The sequence below is a fragment of the Musca vetustissima genome, unplaced genomic scaffold (genome assembly GCF_032173495.1).
Source record: "Musca vetustissima isolate MV318-11 ecotype Yass unplaced genomic scaffold, APGP_CSIRO_Mvet_v1 utg17722, whole genome shotgun sequence".
Classification (NCBI taxonomy): domain Eukaryota; kingdom Metazoa; phylum Arthropoda; class Insecta; order Diptera; family Muscidae; genus Musca; species Musca vetustissima.
This window is the reverse complement of record NW_026880099.1, coordinates 21,363-43,619: the sequence shown is the minus strand read 5'-3', so window position 1 is coordinate 43,619 and position 22,257 is coordinate 21,363.

The following is a 22,257-nucleotide window of genomic DNA, read 5'->3' as shown; positions in this document are numbered from 1 at the left end:
CTAATTTTTTTCAAATAAAAACATTTAGAACCCGCTCATTAATTATCCATAAACCGTAAAACAAAAATGTACTGTGAAAGTATTTTTTAACCAGATCAAAGTGAATGTAATGGGTTTCTCCACAATCACCCAATTCTAAGATCTAAATACAGCTGGTAATAATTTTTTTGTGTTCAGGTTCTCCTCTCGCCCCACGTTTTTTATGTGTCTTGTGACCGAACAATACCAACAAATCAACTTATTCAGCAAAAATTGAACTTTGCCATTTTGTTGTTGTTGTAGCTGTTTTTTGTTGTACAACAATATGTGTTCAAATGCAATCAACATTACAGGCTTATTGAAGATGCCTGGAGGTGAAATAGAAATCACAATCACACACCCATCTGTGGTATATGATGAGGCACGTACAAAGCCAAGTGCCAAAGTTATTATAACACAGTCTTGATGAAGAAGAAAAAAAAATGGTATAAGGAATTGTGAAGATTTTGGTTCAATGAAAATTATGGGAACTAATTGGAAATATGAAGGCAAAGGAAGGAAAGAAGAGACAGATCTGACGAAATCATCAATTTTAGGTTATGTTTGAATTAGTATCATTTGACCCACAATTTGTCATTTTCGGAGGTTGGCGTTAAGGGGAAAATTATTCTTCATGAAATTTTACTATATGTTGCCGAATACAAGAAGTTGGTATAAATGATATATGTTAATAAAATATGGACCTACATTTCGGCCATTTCATGAAATCTTAAAATTTAGCTTATATTCAAACTGGTGGCATCTCAGCCACAAGTTTTCACTTTAGGTGTGTGATGTAAAGGGAAAAATTATTCTTCATCATATTTCACTATAGGTCACCGAACATCAAAAATCTGTAGGAATATTATATTTAAGAAAATATCTGGTGCCAAATGAACTAAAAAAATTAAATCTATTTTTGCGACTATTTTTACACCCTTTTCTTTTGGGAAAATTTAACCCACTGAACTCTTTTTTTCAGGGGGTGAAGTCAAAAGAATAAATATTCTTGATCAAATTTCACTGTAGGTTATGGACCAATTTTCACGAAATTTTGCATGTAGGATGGGTTCTGGCCCAATGAAGACCCATATTGTTTTTGGGAAAAATCGGTTAATATTTTGAGGATGAAATGGACCAAATACTAAATTTTTTTTTTTGTCGGTTTTTCTGGTCGCTCCAGAGGCCGCAATAATGGCCCGAACATCGTGAAATTTTCCATGGAGAAGGGGATCGGGTCAAAGAATAAGCACGCTTGTTTTCATAAATATCGGTCAATATTTAGAGGGTCAAATGAACCCTGACTTTTGTGTGAAAAATTACAAAATTTGTATTCTATAGCGTATATATTTACTCCTGAAGGACATAGGCGCGAGGAGTTGATAGTATATCCAAGAGGAGTGGTTGACCTTTAAATGAATACCAATTATATTGTTGTATGTGCTCGGATGTGGGAGTTACACCTAAATATTTACTGGTATCTCCTTATTCGTATATTATTTAGTAAGCCATTATCACTCTAGAGAGCAGAACTATAGCGCTGATCGCATTGAAATGTTCCATGAGGTTGCAGTTATGGTCAAGGGCAACGCCTATAATTTTCGGTGATGATCAGATCAGATAATTTTGGAATGAAGTGGACCGAAAACTTAATTTTTTGTGTTATTTTCGAGTCGAGCTATAGACCACAAATGAAAGCCGAACATCACAACACAACCCATGGTGAAGGGAATCTGGACAATAGCTGTACTGAATACTCGTAATATTCGGAAAATATGTCAGTGTGATTGGGCAAGAGGGTGCAAATATCACGAAATATTGCCCAGGCTCGGAATAAACATCCGCAGAAAATTTGAGTGCCGTGGTAGTTGTGTAGGGTATCGTATGGCCGGCCCCGTCCGACTATATTGCTCCGCTCACTGGGTTTTATGGTTATTTTCACACACTATCGTTGTTAGGACAATTTGACCCTCTGAACTCTTTTTTCGGGGAGTGAAGCTAATGGAAACAATATTCTTCATCAACTTTTACGTTTTGTCTTTTTATGAACTACTGATACAAGTTTTAAAATGTTATATAAATGGAAATTTCGATTCTACAAAAAAAGACAAATATTAATTCGTTGGCATATATTCCCGATTTTATTCCTCTACTGCCAGGTGGATTTCCAGAAACTTCTGGTACACTTTAGAGATATTTTCCCAATAATTTCCATATAATTAAAACATATTTTGAAAACTGCATATCCGCAATGCTATGCATATGTCAGCCCATTGAAAATCTTTTTTCTTCAAATATTTTAATCGAAAGTATGCATATGCATGCCTACATCATTTCCTTACCTCTGTGCCATATGTCCTTCTTGGCAGAGAAGTCAGTCAGACAGTCAATGCTTTGTCATCACAAACATATATTTCCCAAATGATTTCAATAATTTATGGCATAAAATCAAAACTCATCAAAATCGAAAGATGAATGTGAAAACTTGATGTTGACAAAGTGAAAGAGAGAGATAGAGATAAAACAACAGTGGAACCTAGACAGAATGGTGGATCTTTACAACAGCTCAGAGAGTAAATTAAATCTGAAAGATCCTCCAGTAAAGGTATGTAGAAGTAATTTTATTTGCCGAAAATCTCAGAGCGATCTTTAAGGAAATTAAATATTTTTTTTCTCCTATGTTTGTGGTAATTTTAATACTGGTCCCACTGTCTATTCAATTTCCTAATACTTAACAATTTTTGATTTGACAAAGATGACAGCATATCTAAATATTTGCATATGCAGCAGAACACGGACAATCGCACACAATACATAAAACACAAAAATATGCTTTTGATCCTAAAAGTATGCCTTGGTTTTGTCTATACGCCATCAACATATGCAATATCTAAGGTAGAACTCAATCTATACCAACAACCAAACAAATAAAAGGAAGAGAATAAGGGACGATTGAATTGCAAACAAAAAAAAAAAAAATATATATATATATATATATAAATATATAACAACATTGTGACATTTTTTTGTATCTGTTGAAAATAATGTTTGTAATGTTTTAAATAATTTAAATATTTATAGAAAATAAGGAAATATGAAACTTTGTTCGGAAGTACAAAAATAAATAACTAAATAAATAAATAAAACAAAATAAAATATAAAATCAGTGAGCGGAGCAGTATAGTCGGACGGGGCCGAACATATGATACCATACACAACTATCTAATTTTCTGTGATTCTATATTCTGAGATTGGGCAATATTTCCCGATATTTGCACACGCTTAATGGGTTACTACATAATATCTGAATACGTAAGCACCTGTAAATATTTAAGTGTAACTCCCACATCCGCGTATCTACGACAATGTAATTGGTGTCAATTTAAAGGTCAACCACTTCTCTTGGCTATACTATCAACTTCTCGGGTCTATGTCCTTCGGGAGTAAATATATTCGCCATAGAATACAAATTTTGTAATTTTTCACACAAAAGTCAGGGTCCATTTGACCTGCTAAATATTGACCGATCTTTATCAAAACAGGCATGCTCATTCTATGGCCTAACCCCCTACTCCGTGCAAAATTTCACGATGTTCAAGCCATTATTGCGGCCTCTGGAGCGACCAGAAAAACCGTCAAAAATTTAGTATTTGGTCCATTTCATCCCCTAAATATTAAGCGATCTTTACTAAAAACAATAGGGGTCTTCATTGCCCAGAACCCATTCTACATGCAAAATTTCGTGAAGATTGTTGTGTAACTGTGGCCTGCATAGTGTTTACAAATTCTAACGGACAGACGGACGGAAGGACGAACACACATGTCCAGTTCGACTCAGCTAGTCGAGATATGGCGGTCGGTATACTTGAAGGTGGGTCTAAGACCAATATTTCGCGGCGTTACAAACCCTTGGGGCTGCACAAAGCTATAATAACCTAACAACATAGCTGTGTAGTGTATAATAAAACAAAGGCATTTAAGTATATTTTTCAAAGGCCAGATTTTTATAATATTTTAAAGACGTACATTTTTTATTTAAAAGCATTCTTGTAAGGACCAGTTTATGGCGTGGATTTTTTAAATAATATTTTTTAGGACCAGTTAAAGGCTTAGATTTATTTTTTCAAATTAATTTGAGGACAAATTTAAAACGTTGATTTGGATTTAGAAAAAATGTTTTAAGGTCCTTCACCAAGCTGTGGTACAGATTTCGATAAAGCTCCCATATATATCTTCGTCCGCTTTAAGGTAAATGGTGTACCAAAGTCTCTATATATCTTTCGATTTGCACGAAATTTGGCGTAACTTACTAAATTAAGTCTAGAGTGATGTGTGTTAAGTTTCGTGAAAATCGGTTCAGATTTAGATATAGCTCCTATGTATATTTTCGTCCGATTTTATGTAATTGGTGCAGCAAAATCCCTATATATCATACGATTTGCACAAAGTTTGGCATAGCGTACTACATAAGGTCTAGAACGATGTGTGTTAAATTTCATGAAAATCGGTTCAGATTTAGGTATAGCTCCCATATATAGTTTCATCCCATTTAAGGTAAATGGTGTACCAAAGACCCTATATATCGTTCGATTTGCACGAAATTCGACATAGCCTACTGAATTGCGTCTATAATAATGTGTGTTAAGTTTCGTGAAAATCGGTTCAGATTTAGATATAGCTCCCGTATATATTTTCGTCCGATTTAAGGTAAATGGTGTACCAAAGACCCTATATATCGTTCGATTTGCACGAAATTCGACATAGCCTACTGAATTGCGTCTATAATAATGTGTGTTAAGTTTCGTGAAAATCGGTTCAGATTTAGATATAGCTCCCGTATATATTTTCGTCCGATTTAAGGTAAATGGTGTACCAAAGTCCCTGGAAATCTTTTGATTTGCACGAAATTTGGCATAGCGTACTAAATTAAGTCTAGAGTGATGTGTGTTGAATTTCGTGAAAATCGGTCCAGATTTAGATATAGCTCCCATATATATATTTTCGTCCGATTTTATGTAATTGGTGCCCCAAAGTCCCTATTTATCTTTCGATTTGCGCGAATTTTGGTATATGGTACTAAATTAAGTCTAGAATGATGTTGCTAAGCTTCGTGAAAAGATCCATAGCTAGGCCGATTGACACAATATACGGAAATAATATAAATTAGTCGCTGACAAGTTTCCCTGAAATCGGTTCAGATATAGTTATAAAACAAAAACGCGACGTCTGTTAGAATACATATCTAAAATATACTCAAAGTGGTGAAGAATATCATATAGACGGCCCAGTCCGACTTTACTACTTTCCTTACTGGTCAAACAATTTTTTTAAGAACTAGTTCAAAGTGAGGATATTTGTAAACAAAATTTTTAAAGGTTCAGCTTCAAAAGTGGATTCTCTTAACACATTTTTTTTTAAAAGTTCAGCTTCAAATGGGGATTTTTAAAAAATATTTTTTAAGAATCAGTTCAAGTTGAGAATTTTTAGGCTTGGATTTTGTAAGTAATATTTTTTTTTTAAATTTAGAAAAACTAAAAAAAACAAAAAAATTAAAAAAAACTTAATGATTTGTTTTATTATTTCATTTTTTTTTTTTAATTTCCATATATTTTTTACCCGTTCCCAGAGACCCCCTTTAGGTCACACCATAATCATAAATTTTGTATCAATTAAGATTTATTGCAATTTGATATAGTGTAAATATTTAATGAAGAATTATTACCGTTTACACTTGCTTAGTCATGGTGTCATGTTTTACACTTACATTCATACATACACATATATATATTTATAGAGAATTTATGATGTGATAATAAAATTAAATAATAATTTTTTTTAAATAATAGTTACGTATAAAGGTGCAGGGGGAAAAGATTATAGAAAATTGGTTCGAAAGGGGTTTGGTCAGAAAAAAAAATATATTTTTATATTGATACGGATTTGAAATCTCACGGAGTTATTTTATTAATAGAAGAGATACTGAAAAATGTATAAAGGCCTCGTAAAAAATCTCCCTGTTGTGGAAGAATTTTTGGAAGATCTTTCAGTTATGGACAGAAAATTATGTTTGTTGAAAATTTTACTTCCTTTCAATATCTCAATTTTTTCTGAGGCAATATTCTGTAAACATCCTAGCCAAAAAAGGTGAGGACCGCCTTAAAAATCCACGCCTTATAGGCTGAAGCTATAGCCTTAGACATATTCTTAAAACATTAATTATTTTTAAACTAAAGTTGATTTATTTGATGTAGGTCTATCATTGACAAAGGCCACCTAGCCCACTCATCAATTAAATGTTTACATTGTTTTCATTATTATTATTTTATTTTTTATTATTTGTTTTTTATTTATTATTGTTTATATCTTTTTAATTATCATTATTTTATTTTTCCTTTTTATTGTTATTTTTATTTCTTTTTTTGTATTTTTTAAGTCATGTCACATTGCCATAACCTGACTGAAGATGCTGCCTATTTTTGGTTAGAGTCAAGATTTGTTTTTATATATCGTAAATTAATTAATATTAATTTTTATGCAAACACGTTTCAACGAAACATCCAACAGCGAATTTAATTTTTTTCAATTTTTTTTCTAAGGTGGGAGTTTTCTAATATCGGAAACTGCCAATTATAGTAGAGCAAGTAAATGAATGCAAACAACAATTCAAGTTTTCTAAATGGAAGAATAAATTCAAAATATTATTTAATACTTGAACAAAAGATGACAGGTTGGGAATAAAAATCTACAGTAGAACCTCTTAATATTTAATGAAATATTTCATACAAAATGGGAGTCCACTAGGTATTTAATATAATTTCATATCTCTATAATTCTCTCTAGAAGGTATTGATGACCATACAGAACCTTTGTTGAGCTTTGGATGTCTATTCACAACAGATTGAAGCTCCTGGCCTCAGTGAGCATACCGATAGTCACTTCAAGCAATTTTGGGGTCAATTGGGAATATTTTTTATGGTACCCATATTTTTATTTTATAACCTCCCTCCCTCATGAATTCCATAAAAATGAACCTCAATTCACTTTTCCAATATACCTCTGTATTCATTATTTGTTTCATCTTCGCCAAGCTATTAATATTTTTTTTGTGATTACATGTTGGTGTTTTTTTTTCTATTTTTATACCCTACACAACTATGTTGTCAGGGTATTTCTGGTCGCTCCAGAGGCCGCAATTATGGCCCAAACATCGCGAATTTTTACATGGAGAAGGGGATTGGGCCAAAGAATAATCATGCCAGTTTTGATAAGGATCGGTCAATATTTAGCGGGTCAAATGGACCCTGACTTTTGTGTGAAAAATTACAAAATTTGTATTCTATAGCGTATATATTTGCCTCTGAAGGACATAGAGCTTTGATAGTATATCCAAGAGGAGTGGTTGACCTTTAAATTGATACCAATTATATTGTCGTATGTACTCGGATGTGGGAGTTACACTCAAATATGTACAGGTGCTTACGTATTCAGATATTATTTAGTAACCCATTACGAAATTAGAGAACGGAAATATATCGCTGATCGCTTTGAAATTTTTCATGAAGTTCCAGTTGTGGTCAAGGACAACGCTTATAATTTTCGGTGATGATCAGATTAAAATTTTGAGATGAAATGGACCGAAAACATAATTTTTTGGTGTGTTTTCGAGTCGAATATAATCCGAACATCACAACACAACCCACCGTGAAGGGAATCTGGACAAGTAATTAGAAGGGCTTTACTGAATATTCGAAAATGCAAGGAAAATGTTCTGTTGACCTCTAATCGGGCAAGAGGATGCAATATCATGAGTAAACATCGGAGTAAACTTCCGCAGAAAGTTAGAATTCCGTGGTAGTTGTGTAGGGTATCGTATGGTCGGCCCCGTCCGACTATACTGCTCCGCTCACTGGTTTTTTTCTAAATATGGTTATAGGAAATTTCCTATAATATTCTTGTTTTGCATTCCCCTGGTATTATTTTTTTCATATCAGCTTTGATCAAATTTGTTTTTCATCCTCCTACCACCCACGTTTCTCATTATAGCTAATGTATGCTAGGTAATCTAATTTTAATTACATTTTTCGAACAAAATTAATTTCTAGTTACTGTTTTATATTTGTTTAATATTGAGTATTTGTCACGTGTCAAAAAAAAAAAAAAAAAAAAAAAAAAAAAAAAAATCGCCAGAATTTAAAATTGTGGCGGAATAAATTGAAAATCGTTCGACCCCGAAATGTTCCCGGAAAAGGTTCTCTGTTGAAAAATTATATTTACTAGAGTGTAACCCTACACAACTAACACGGCACTCAAATTTTTCGGAATAATCCGAGCCTGGGCAATATTTCGTGATATTTGCACCCTCTTGCCCCATTAGAGGTAAACAACACCTCTTCCTCACACTGACATATTTTCCGAATATTACGAGTATTCAGTACAGCTATTGTCCAGATTCCCTTCACCGTGGGTTGTGTTGTGATGTTCGGCTTTCATTTGTGGTCTATAGATCGACTCGAAAATAACACAAAAAATTAAGTTTTCAGTCCGCTTCATTGCAAAATTATTATCTGATCATCACCGAAAATTATAGGCATTGTCCTTGACCATAATTGGAACCTTATGGAATATTTCAAAGCGATCAGCGCTATAGTTCCGCTCTCTAGAGTGATAATGGGTTACTTAATAATATACGAATACGGAGATACCTGTAAATATTTAGGTGTAACTACCACATACGTGCACATACAAAGGACAACCACTTCTCTTGGATAAAATATAAACTTCTCGGGTCTATGTCCTTCAGGGGTAAATATATACGCTATAAAATACAATTTTTTTTAATTTTTCACACAAAAATCAGGGTCCATGTGACCCGCTAAATATTGACTGATCTTTATGAAAACAGGCATGCTTATTCTTTGGCCCGATCCGCTTCTCCTTGCAAAATTTCATGATGTTGGGGCCATTATTGGGGCATCTGGAGCGACCAGAAAAACCGACAAAAATTTAGTATTCCATTTCATCCCCTAAATATTAACCGATCTTTCCCAAAAACAATAGGAGTCTTCATTGGCCAGAATCCATCCTATATGCACAATTTCGTGAAGATTGGTCCATAACTGTGGCCTGTATCGTGTTTACAAATTATTATGGACAGACGGACGGACGGACGGACACACATGTCTAGATTGTCTCAGCTAGTCGAGATATGACGACCGGTATACTTAAAGGTGGGTCTAGGACCAATATTTCGCGACGTTACACACTTTTTGGGCTGCACAAAGCTATAATACCCTGACAACATAGTTGTGGTGGGTATAATAACCCTGCATACATTACAAAATTTTGTTCCTGTGTTTTTTATAACCTTTCATCTAATTTTTCAATATTAATTGTCAATCATTTTGTATAATATTTGTTGTTGTTGTAATATAAAACTTATTTCCTCATAAAAATGCCCTACCCTAAAAAACAATCTTCATCGTCGTCACTCATCCACATGAATACTGCATTGCTTGCGATCTCTTTTTTTGTATCTCAAAACCTAAGTATCAAATAACTGTCATCATTTGTGACATTGCAAAATATTGTCATGTGGCTGGTTGGCTGACTGTCCGACTGACTGACTAGTTGAGTGTCTTGCCTATAATTCAAACAAATCAAAAACCGATTGTCATATTTGTTTGACGGTTTTCTGTCTATCTGGAAATCAGAATAAAAATATTAATAAGAATTTGTGGTTTTCAATGTATCCGTCGATTTTAGAATTGTAGATTATTCAATTTCATTTTTATTCCTATTTTTTGTGTGTGTGGCGTTTTTATCCTTGCCATTTTAACATCTGGGGTTATGTATTTATTTTTTTGTTATATTGTCCTCTTCCATGTGGAAACCTCAAAACATGACATAATAACTTTGTAGGTTTCACTGGTATTGTTACTGTAAAAGGTAGGTACAAATGAGCACGTTTTTATGGAGATACTTTGCACCAGAATAATATTCCATATGGTGAGAGGACTTACGACTTCTTATTTTTCCAACATTTTCATGATCTGTCCTTTGCAGATCATAATTTTTTTAAAAGATTGTGCAGCTTTCCTCGTGATACCACAGAATCGGTAGTAGGCCTCTAAATGGTTATTTTAAGATCCTCCATTAATTCCAGATTAGGAATATCAAAGACAAAAATTCGCTGTCATAGAAAAAAATTCGCTCTTTCTTTGACAAAAGTTAATATTTAACGTTTTATGAATAGCGTTCATAAAACTCAAAATCTGAACATATTAAATATGAATTATTATTTTTTTTTTTTGTATTTTAATACAAGACCTTTCATAAGGACTTCTATGTACAAGCCATGAAAGATGTTGCTTACAAAATGTATTCCATAAACAGCAGGACATTCGAATGTCTTTCAAAAATAAAATTGTAATGTAACAGACATCAAAACAACTAACCGCCATCCTCTTCAACCTTGCTCTGTTATTATTAATTTTTATTAACTTTGCAACGTCAACTCTTAACATCGGTCCTATTTTTTATTATGAAAAAAATCTTTTAATTAACCATACAATTTTGTTCCAGTCAAACGGTCGCTAAGTACCATTGATGCAATAAATAAAACCATTCATTTGTGTCCTGATTACTTGGAGAGTGGCCACTCACTACCTTGTCCTCTTTATTCATTTGAGTTTATTGCGGTAAAATTTGCATTTGATTACGAAATTGAATTATTAAAGGGATTAATTGGGAAAAATGAATATAAAATATCTTTTTGGAGACATACGATCTCCTAGACGTATTCTATTGGCTATTTTTTATTTTTTGTTTCGCTTTAAACACTTGAACAATTGCTAAACAATTTTAAAATATTTTATTTTTATTAGAAATATTATACAGAAACCGTGAGCGCCCGTTTCCAATTTATATGTGGACTGAAAATGCTTCAAAGGATATCCAAACCCATAGAAATTCTTCTGTAGAAAGAGTACCAAAATATCCTTCTCAGCGACAGAGTATTTTCCAAAGGTTACAAGACATTGCAGAAAAAATTCATCAAACTTCTTGCGGCTGTTAAAGTATAGCTGTGAAAAGTTCCACGATGCAGAACAAACATTTTATTGACTTCTTTCTTTTAATTACATAAAAAACCCATTTCAAATATCATTTCCTTAAGCCTGTTAAAGTTCTTCTATATAGCTGTGAAAAGTTTGTCGATGCAGAATACAAATTTTATTCATTTTTTAATTACATTCACAGTTTATTGCTATTCCAACATGCCTTATGTACCTCACTAAGAATTATATGCAAACAGTCTTATAATCATAAGTTAACCACAAAAAATGTAAACATTTCATGAATTTTAAAACTAATTTCTTATTTTGCCCACTATTTGGGCTCAGCTGTTATTCTCTTCTTTTTGGCAAAATCTCTTGTAAAAGTAAATGAAAACCACCACCTCAATTTAGTGTTCAGGGTTTTTGTGAGAGCGACATCTACATCTCACCTCACCTTTTGTGGTGGTTAGTTTGTTCGTTTATTGTAGCTCCTGCTAACCTCTGTCTATCTCACCACTCAGCCGATGGAGGTTAGTTTTGTATTTAAGAAAATCAAAGACAAAAATCGGTTCTGTCCTCTGATAATGAAAGCGTAATTAACGTTTTATGAATAACGTTCATAAAATGTCCATATTCGTTTGGAGAATTGGTTCCTAAAGTCAACACTCTTGTAGATCGATCTATGAAAATGTGCAAATTGATAGGGTTGCTATTATCATTAGAGTTGGGCAAACTAGTTCACGGAGCGTTCCTTTTGTAAAAAAGGGCTAGTTCCTTTACTCCATATAGTTCTGACTCATCTATAGTTCCTTTGAATATCTCTCTTTCATCCTTCTTTTTTGTTTTATCGCTTACAGAGTTCCGTAGAATATTCACAAGCTACAGAATCCAACTGCAGAACGATAAGTACACTTTTTTTACTTATCTACTTAATTTTTATAAATAATTTTGTTGTTTAGAAAATAATAAATTGACGAGCGTCTTTTCTAATATATTTTTAACAATGTGATAGCATATGAAAAACGAAAGAGAACGAATGAAGAATATTGGAATAATGGAACCATATCACAAAATGAAAATACTTCAAATAACGGATCAAGATTAGAAATGGACACCATAGGAACTAGAGAATTGGAACTAGTTCATAACGTTCCTTTATCGGAATAGTTCCAATGAACTAGTAATTTTCGGAACTATCCAGCTCCAGTTTTCATGATTAGATATGTTCTCGCAATCTTGGAAAGGTCGCCATTTGTAGAGAATGCCATCGTCGACTATTTAAACCATAAGCCACCTGCAGCCCTTGTTAAAATTAATAAGCTAGGATTGGAAGAAATGTGTTTTATTCTATCACAAAAGATTTTTCTCTTCGGACTGTTATACAGTTGGGCATACTAGTTCACGGAGCGTCACTTTTATAATCAGAGACTAGTTCCTTTGCTTCATATAGTTCCGACTCCTATATAGTCCCTTTGAATCTCTCTCATTCATCGTTATTTTTGTTTTATCACTCACAGAGTTCCGTTTTGATTCGTTGATGAAAGAACTTAGTAAACAAATTGAACAAAAACTAAATATTTATTATTTATGCTACTAATTATCTATTTAGTAGCAATATTTTTTTGTTTATATATTTTTAACAATGTGACAGCATATGAAAAACGAACGAGAACTATTGAAGAAAATTGGAGATCATAAAAATGAACGAGATTACAAACAGGGACGAGATCAGAAAAGGGAACTATGGGACTGGAACTAGTTCATAACGTTCCTTTATCGGAATAGTTCCAATGAACTAGTTCTTTTCGGAACTACACAACTCTAGTTTTCATGACTAGGTATGTTCTCGCATTCTTGAAAGGGTTGCCGTTTGTAAGAGAATATCGATATCCGCTCAGCGAACCTACTTTAATTTTAAGTTATTAATTTTAAGTTATGGACCAATCTTCAAGAAATTTTGCATGTAGGATGGGTTCTGGCCAATGAAGACCCTTTTGGTAAAGATCGGTTAATATTTAGGGAATGAAATTGACCAAATACTTCATTTTTGTCGGTTTTTCTGGTCGCTCCAGATGCCGCAATTATGGCCCAAACATCTCGAATTTGTACATGGAGAAGGGGATTGGGCCAAAGAATAAGCGTGCCTGTTTTGATAAAGATCGGTCTATATTTAGCGGGTCAAATGGACCCTGACTTTTGTGTGATACCAATTATATTGTCATATTACAGATATTATTTAGTAAACTATTACCACACTAGAGGGCGAGAATATTGCGCTGATCGCTTTGAAATTTTCCATTAGGTTCCAGTTATGGTCAAGGACAACGCCTATATTTTTCGGTGATGATCAGATAATAATTTTGGGATGAAGTGGATCGAAAACGTATGTTTTCTATAAGCTACAATTATAAGCCGAACATCACAACACAAACCAAGTGAAGGGCATATGGCAAGAGGTTGCAACTATCACGAAATATTATCCAGACTCGGAATTGAAATCAGCAGGAAGATAGAGTTCTGTGGTAGTTGTGTAGGGTATCGTATGGTCGGCCGCGTCCGACTATACTGCTCCGCTCACTGGTTTTTTAATTATTCGATTTTTGGGGTCTAGTTTGCTTATGTAATCAGTAGGGCATAGTTGGAAGTTAGTTGGTTGTGTCCTCAGCTAAGCTGAGACACTTATTGTTAGGGCTAGAGTAGTCGATGAATAAATGCATGTTTATTTAAAGAAATGAGCTCGGCTAAAGTCGTCTGTCGCTGTAATAAAAATAAGATACGAATTAATTAAATGTCCTTAGCCTATGACCTGGTTCAAAGGGCGTTCATATAATGTCCTAGAGTATAGTTATATGTAAATTGGTTTGGTCCTCAGCTAAGCTGAGACACTCATTGTTAGAGATAGGTATATTTATATCTGAGTTTGTTCGGTCCTCTGCTAAGCTGAAATACACATTGTTAGGAATAGGGATAAATGTATGTTTATTTACTGAACTAAGCTGGAGCTAAGCCTTTTAATAAATATAAGATTCGAAAAAATAAAATTACCATAGGCCCAAAAAGGTAGAGGTTGATAAAAATGCAGAAATTCGAACATTGGCAACATATATGCATGTTTTTTCCGGTGTAATACAATTTCAACCAAGAGACCATTTTCCAAAAGTTATTCAAAAAGTCAGGATCCGTCCTGATAAATCTCGTATCTTAGCTTCTTGGTTTAAAAATCTATGCCAATAGCTAATTAACGCCATAAAAATAATAATTTTCACTGTGAAGGATATTCACTTCAAAAATAATGCTAAGTAAGCGAATTATGACAATTTTTACTAAGGGTATTCAATTGACGTCATAACAAAATATTTTTTAGAAATAATCCAAATTTTGTCGTTATAAATCAATCGTGTTGTATATTTTGGTACCAAAAAATTATAAGATTTTAAGATTTCTTATTTTTTTCATTCTACCGTGAATACCCCTAATTTTTTTGGTATTCAGCATGTTTGTGTCAATTGACATCCACCCTTTTGGGGGAGCGTCATACAAATGTGCATGTCGGTGCCTCACCCAACCCTGCCAGCATTCATTCAATATTAATTAATGACATCATTCACAAGCATTTTTCAATTGCAATCAAATAATCATCATTTTTCCCAGTCAATTGTGAATGTGTGTGTGTGTGTGAGAGCATGTGTGTATTCGTGCGTGCATGATTATTACCAATACCAAGATATTTAATGACTTGGTGATGATGCTTAAAATTAAATTGTTATTTACTATGAAGAGAGAGGGCAAAATTTGTAATGCTTAAATTCATATGAACAATGAATAGAGAAGGCACAACGAAAATTCTCACGATGTGACCTATTTTGATGTCACTGACTATATTTGCAGTTTACTGAAACAAAAATATATTCACACAAAATATATGATACTCTTTTTGCAACCAACTCTGTCTTTTAAGTTTAGTTTTGATTTATTTCAGAACTTCTCGATTTCCTTCAAATATTTTCTTTCGAAAATTTTGGTCCCTTAATAGCTTCTGTTCGGCTCAAAGTTCCAAAAAAAAAAAATTCGTAATTAAAACAGAGAGGCCTTCCGAAACAAATGCATTGTTCCTTAGGAACCAACACTGAAAGTCTAAACTTTAAAATTTCTTTGTTTAGCTTTTTGTCGGTGTACTAATTATACCCTTCACCACACTGTGGTACAGGGTATTATGTCTTTGTGCATATGTTTGTAACAGACAAAAGGAAACGAGATAGACACATGGTTCCTTTTGAGAATATGCAGCATAGAATCACTTTCTGAGTCGATTTATGTATGTCCGTCTGTACGACCGTCCGTCTGTCCGTCCATGTATTTTTGTGAACAAAGTACAGGTTAAATTTATAATCGGATTTGGATGAAATTTGGCATAGGTCACTTATTTGGCCCAAGGACGAAAATTGGTTCCCTATATTTTCGTCCGATGTAATGAAAAAGGTGAAATTTGGCAAAACGAATTGGGTGGAAAATCGGTTCAGATTTTATATATTTTCGTCCGATTTAATGTAATGGTCCACCAAAGTCCCAATATATGTTTCGATTTGCACGAAATTTCGAACAACGTAATGAAGTAGGTATCGAATGATGTTTGTAAAATTTCTTGAAAATCGGTTCATATTTAGTTATAGCTCCCATATATATTTTCGTCCGATGTAATGAAAAATTACCTTAATATTTGCCGATTTGCACGAAATTGGGCACAGCGTAATGAATTAGTTCTGGAATGATGTGTGTTAAGTTTCCTGAAAATCGGTTTAGATTTAGATATAGCTCCCATATATATTTTCGTCCGATTTAATGTAAATGGTCCACCAGAGACCCTATATAACTTTAGATTAGCACGAAATTTGGAACAACGTAATGAATAAGCTATCGAATGATGTGTGTTAAGTTTCCTGAAAATCGGTTCATATTTAGTTATAGCTCCCATATATATTTTCGTTCGATTTAAAGTAAATGTTACACCAAAGTCCCTATATATCTTTCGATTTGCCCGAAATTTGGCACAACGTAATGAATTAGGTCTAGAATGATGTGTGTAAAATTTTGTGAAAATCGGCTCAGTTTTAGATATAGCTCCCATATATATTTTCGTCCGATTTAAGGTAAATGGTGCACCAAAGTCCTTATATATTTTTCGATTTCCACGAAATTTGGCACAACGTAATGAATTAGGTCTAGAATGATGTGTGTTAAGTTTCCTGAAAATCGGTTCAGATTTATATATAGCTTCTATATCTGACCAAATGAAAAATTTAGTATCGGTTGGCGAATGACATATTTATGGATCCAATTTCATTTTACTGGTTATTTAAAATGCGACGTCTGTTAGGATTCATCTGTTGAATATACCCAAAGTGGTGAAGGGTATCATATAGTCGTCCCTGTCCGACTTTACTACTTTCCTTACTGGTTTTTGTTTTGTATTACAAGACAAAGGATCTTGATTTTCTTCAAATATTTCCTTTCCCCAATTTGGGTCCCTGAACAGCTTCTGTTCGGTTCAAAGTTCCCAAAAAAAAAAAAAAAAAAAAAAAAAAAAAAAAAACGTTTGTTTCCTAATTAAAACAGAAAGGCCTTCCGAAACAAATGCATTGTTCCTTAGGACACTGCTTTCATATGAAAGCTTCTATATCTGACCAAATGAAAAATTTAGTATCGGTTGCAGAATGACATATTTATGGATCCAATTTCATTTTACTGGTCCTTTATCTTGTGAATATACCCAAAGTGGTGAAGGGTATCATATAGTCGTCCACGTCCGACTTTACTACTTTCCTTAGTGGTTTTTTTTTTTTGTGATACAAGCCAAAAGGAACTTAGAAACTTATGAGCCTAATCAGTTTTTAGGCAACTTATAAAAAAACACACAACAAAAGGAAATAGGTTTTATTTATGAATGAATATTTGGCCTACATAATGCTATCACCACACATACATACATACAAAATTCCGAAAGGAAAATCTTTTCACCAACACACATTATAATTTTCTACGAAAATGAAAATTCATAATAACAAACACTCCCACACACATACATACATACCGATGCACTTACAAAAATGGAACTGACAAAGCAAAGAATTCCGAAAAGAAATAAAAGATCAACAAAACAAAAGTGTACAGAACCTACTTTTCCCTACTGTTCTTTTTTTGATTTTTCATCATTAAAAATAAAGTCAATATTTTTTTTTTTTTGTTATGCTTTATGAAAAAAACAAAGAAGAAAAGAAAAAATAATTTCAACAGGATGAAAGGAAAAACAAAACAGAATACAAACATTTCAGAGTGTGGGAGTGGGTAAATAGGAGGATATTGCTTAAGTATGACATACATATTTTTCCGTTTTCCTTTGATATGTCCCATTTATATGGCAATCAATTAAAAACTCAATTTTCCTTATATACAACGCTAGCCATATTTTAATGAGTCCTTTAAATTTTTTTGGTGTATTGACATATATACAAACCAAAAGGCATACATATGTATGTATGTTGTATCTGCGGCCCCATTAATAATGATCATTAATGTTCGTATGTTCTGTCGAATAATTCAGCTGATGATGTTCAGGATGTTCAGGATGATGCTGTTTTTCCATTATCTTGACTTTATTATTTTATATCCTTGTTATTATCCTTTTCACAATTTAATGAATTAATAATAACATTTACATTTCAAGCACACAAAACATAACAAAAAGGAAAAAAGGGAACATGATGCCAAGCAATGTGAAGCATGAATACAAGAGTTTTCACTCAAAACGGATGTTTTATTTTCGGGTAGATATTCATTTTGTTATTGTTGTTGGGGGTTTTGTAAAGAAACCGGTTAAGTAACTTTAAAAAAGCAAGCCAAGATGAAAATCCTCATTAAAAATTAAGTGTAATTAATATGAAAGTGTAACAATAATGGGATACATTTCAGTATTTTCCGAGACCAGCAGTAAGAGTGGATTTTTTTAAAGTATTTTTCCTAAGACCAAAAATGAACTCATATTTTCCAGAGTCCAATATTTTTCTAAGGACCAAAAAAAGGCAATCATTATTAAAAAATATTTCTTCTATAGTCCAATAAACGGGAATTTTTTACAAATAATTCTCAGAGACGAACATCCAGCGTGCATTAAAAAATCAAGGGGCCTTCAATGGGCGTGGATTTTTGAAAAAATATCTTCTCAGAGATTTTTCCAAACTTTCTTCCAAATTGGACTGTGGGCTGGACTTTTTGATAAAAATATATTTTTTTTTTGGAACATTCATTCATCACCACACTGATTTTTACAAAGAAATGCACAAAGGCATAATGTGCATTTGTTTGTAAAAGGCAAAAGGAAACGAGATAGACACATGGTTCCTTTTGAGAATATGCATAGAATCACTTTCTAAGTCGATTTATAGATGTCCGTCCGTCTGTCTGTCTGTCCATGTTAAATTGTAAACAACGTACAGGTCACATTTATTATTCGAATTGAATGAAATTTGGCACAGCTCATTCATTTGGCTAAATAGTTTCCGATTTGCACGAAATTTGGCACAACGTACTAAATTAAGCCTAGAATGATGTGTGCTGAGTTGCGTGAAAATCGGTTCAGATTTAGATATAGCTCACATATATATTATCGTCCGATTTAAGGTAAATGGTGCACCAAAAGTCCCTATATATCTTTCGATTTGCACGAAATTTGGCACAACGTACTAAATTAAGCTTAGAATGATGTGTGCTGAGTTACGTGAAAATCGTTTTTGATTTATATATAGCTCCCATATATAGTTTCGTCCGATGTTATGTAAATGGTGCACTAAAGTCCCTATATATGTTTCGATTTGCACGAAATTCGGCATAGCTTACTCAATTAAGTCTAGAATGATGTGTGCTGAGTTTCGTGAAAATCGGTTCAGATTTAGATATAGCTCCCATATATAGTTTGGTCCGATTTTATGTAAATGGTACACTAAAGTCCCTATATATCTTTCGATTTACACGAAATTCGGCATAGCGTACTAAATTAAGTCTAGAATGATATGGGCTGCGTTTCGTGGAAATTGGTCCAGGTTTAGATATAGCTCCCATATATAGTTTCGTCCAATTTAAGGTAAATGGTGCACCAAAGTCCCTAAATATTTTTCGATTTGCACGAAATTTGGCACAGCGAACTGGATTAAGTCTAGAATGATGTGTGCTGAGTTTCGTGAAAATCGGTTCAGATTTAGATATAGCTCCCATATATAGTTTTGTCCGATTTTATATAAATAGTTCACCAAAGTCGCCATTTATATTTCGATTTGCACGAAATTTGGCACAGCGTACTAAATTAATGATTTGGGCTGAGTTTCATGGAAATTGGTTCCGATTTAGATATAGCTCCCATATATATATATATATATATATCGATTTGCACGAAATGTGGTTTAGCGTACTGAATTAAGTCAGGAATGATGAGTGCTAAGTGACATTATTGCGTTTTGTTGAAATTGGTTCAGATGTAGCTAGCATCCATATGTATTTCGAACGGGTGTCTGGTTGAAATTAAATTTTTAACAGTGCGACGTACCGAATAGCGTGTATCAAGGCATGAGTATGTTCCTTTGAGGGAACATTGACATGCAATTGTAATGTAATATACCCAAAGTGCTGAAGGGTGTCATATAGTAGGCCCAGTCCGACTTTATTACTTTCCTTACTGGTTTTAATATTATTTAAAAACTGTCTAAGCCTAGACTTTTTGAAATATTTTTTTGCATTCGAGGATTTAATAACATTGGATTTTTATTAAATATTTTTTATATATTTACATATAATTTGATTTCAATTTCACATATTATGAAATTTAATTTCATCCCATTATATTTAAATTCAAGGTCTATGATTACATTTTTTCCCTCCCCTCAATGAATACCCATGGAATTCATATTTCAGAAATGCATTTCATTCATTTCACAATATGAATGGTAAATTTTGGGCATAACGATGATGAAATTTCCAGTACCCCCTACCCTCTCTAGCCATCTACTAATTCCCCAACAACATTTTAAAAGCAATAGGGCTGCTACAACAACAACATTTTACAAATGTGACCGACCATCTCTCATCAGTAAATATTTACGGGGTTCAGTAACTTTCAATAGAATGTTTGCCAAAAAAATGTTTTTTTTACAACAACAATGCTGCACATAGTATATCCAAGCTATGAACTTGGCTTTGAAATTGGCCTAAAGAGGCCATTTAGAGCTTAGAATACCAATACATGGTAGTGAATACTGGGCCGGAAGGTTATTATCTTCCCTATGGCCAATGTCTGTGTCATTTGGCTTTGGATGGAATGCAGTAAATTTTTTTTGCAACATTTGTATTCAAATAAAATTTAATCTCTTTTAGTGGAAATTGAAAAAAATAAACGAAAAAATCTGTATACAGCAAAAGTTCGGTTGGTGAAACCATACAAGTGGCAAGAAGTGAGAGACACAAATAGATAAAGTAAATGATATACATGGAAGTGGAAAAGTTGTGGGTTAATGTTTTTTTTGTTATATAATAGACCTTTGTATATGAAAATATTTAGTTGGAAATGTCTACATAGCATCTTAAAATATATAAAGACCCTTTGTTGGTCCTTGGAATTATCATTATATTTAATATATACGCCTTTATTGTTCCTTGTGATGTTTTATGAAAAATCCATGCCTCTGTTGTTCTTTGAAAAAAAAATATTTAATTTAAACAATTTACGTCTCTGTTGGTCATTGAAAAAATATAAATATATATCTATTGAAAAGCCTCTCTTGGTCCTTAAAAAAACATTTCTTTTTAAGCAATCCTGTTGGTCGTGGAAAAAAAGTGTTAAAAGTTCACGCTTATTTTAAATCACATTAATCTATCCCCATTTCCCTCACAACCACAACCTGCAGCACCTCCCCAGGAAGAAAAATACATTCAGCTCTTTCACAGGAAGAAGAATACATACAGCTCTCCTATAGAAAGAAAATCATTTGCAGCTCTCCTATAGGCAGGAGAATACCTCTAGCTCCTTCAAAGGAAGCAGAATATCTGCAGCTATTTCAAACAAAAAACAATACCTGCAGCTCTTCCATATGATGAAGAATACCTGCAGCTCTTTCACAGGAAGAATAATACCTGCATCTCTTCCACGAGAAGAAGAATGCCTACAGCTCTCTTATAGGAAGAAGAATACCTCCAGGTCTTCGATAGAAAGAAGAATACCCACAGCTCTTCAATAGGAAGGAGCAGACCTCAAGAAAAAGAATATCTGCTTCTCTGCTATAGGAGGAAGAATACCCCCAGCTCTCCTCCTCAAAGGAAGCAGAATATCTGTAAGAAGAAGAATTCCTGCAGCACTTCCACAGGAAGAAGAATATTTGCAGCTCTGCTACAGGAGGAAGAAGACAACCAGCTCTCCTGTAGGAAGAATAACATCTTCAGCTCTTTCAAAGGAAGAAGAATACCTGCAGGACTTCCATAGGAAGAAGAATGCCTGCAGCCACAGGCATCCACAGGAAGGAGAATAGCTGCAGCGATTCCACATTAAGAAAAATACTTGCAGCTCTGCTATAGGAAGAATAATACCTCCAGGTCTTCCATAGGAAGAATAATAGCTGCACCTCTTCAACAGGAGGAAGAATACCAGAAGGGAATACCTGCAGCTCTGCTATAGGAAGAAGAATACCTCCAGCTCTTTGGAAGAAGAATACCTGCAGCTCTGCTATAGGAAGAATAATACCTCCAGCTCTTTGGAAGAAGAATACCTGCAACTCTCCAATTGAAGAAAAAACCTTCAGCTTTCCTATAGGAAGAAAATTACATGAAGCTCTCCTATAGGGCAAAGAATATCTCTAGGTCTTCCATAGGAAGAAGAATACCAGCAGCTCTTTCTTAGGAAGAAGAAGACCTCCAGGTCTTCCAGAGGAAGAATAAGCTCTTGACAGAAAGAAGAATAATAGTGATAAGAAAATTCTTCCTAGAGGTGCAATTTGTAATTCAATTAATATTTGAATTAAATATCTTTTGAATAGTCGCTACTTGATATTTTGTTTTTTTTTTTTTTTTTGAGTTAAAATATTTTTGTTCTTTTCATAAAGTCTCCACAAATTATAATGCCTTAGCATATCTGGGAAAATATTCACCTGTC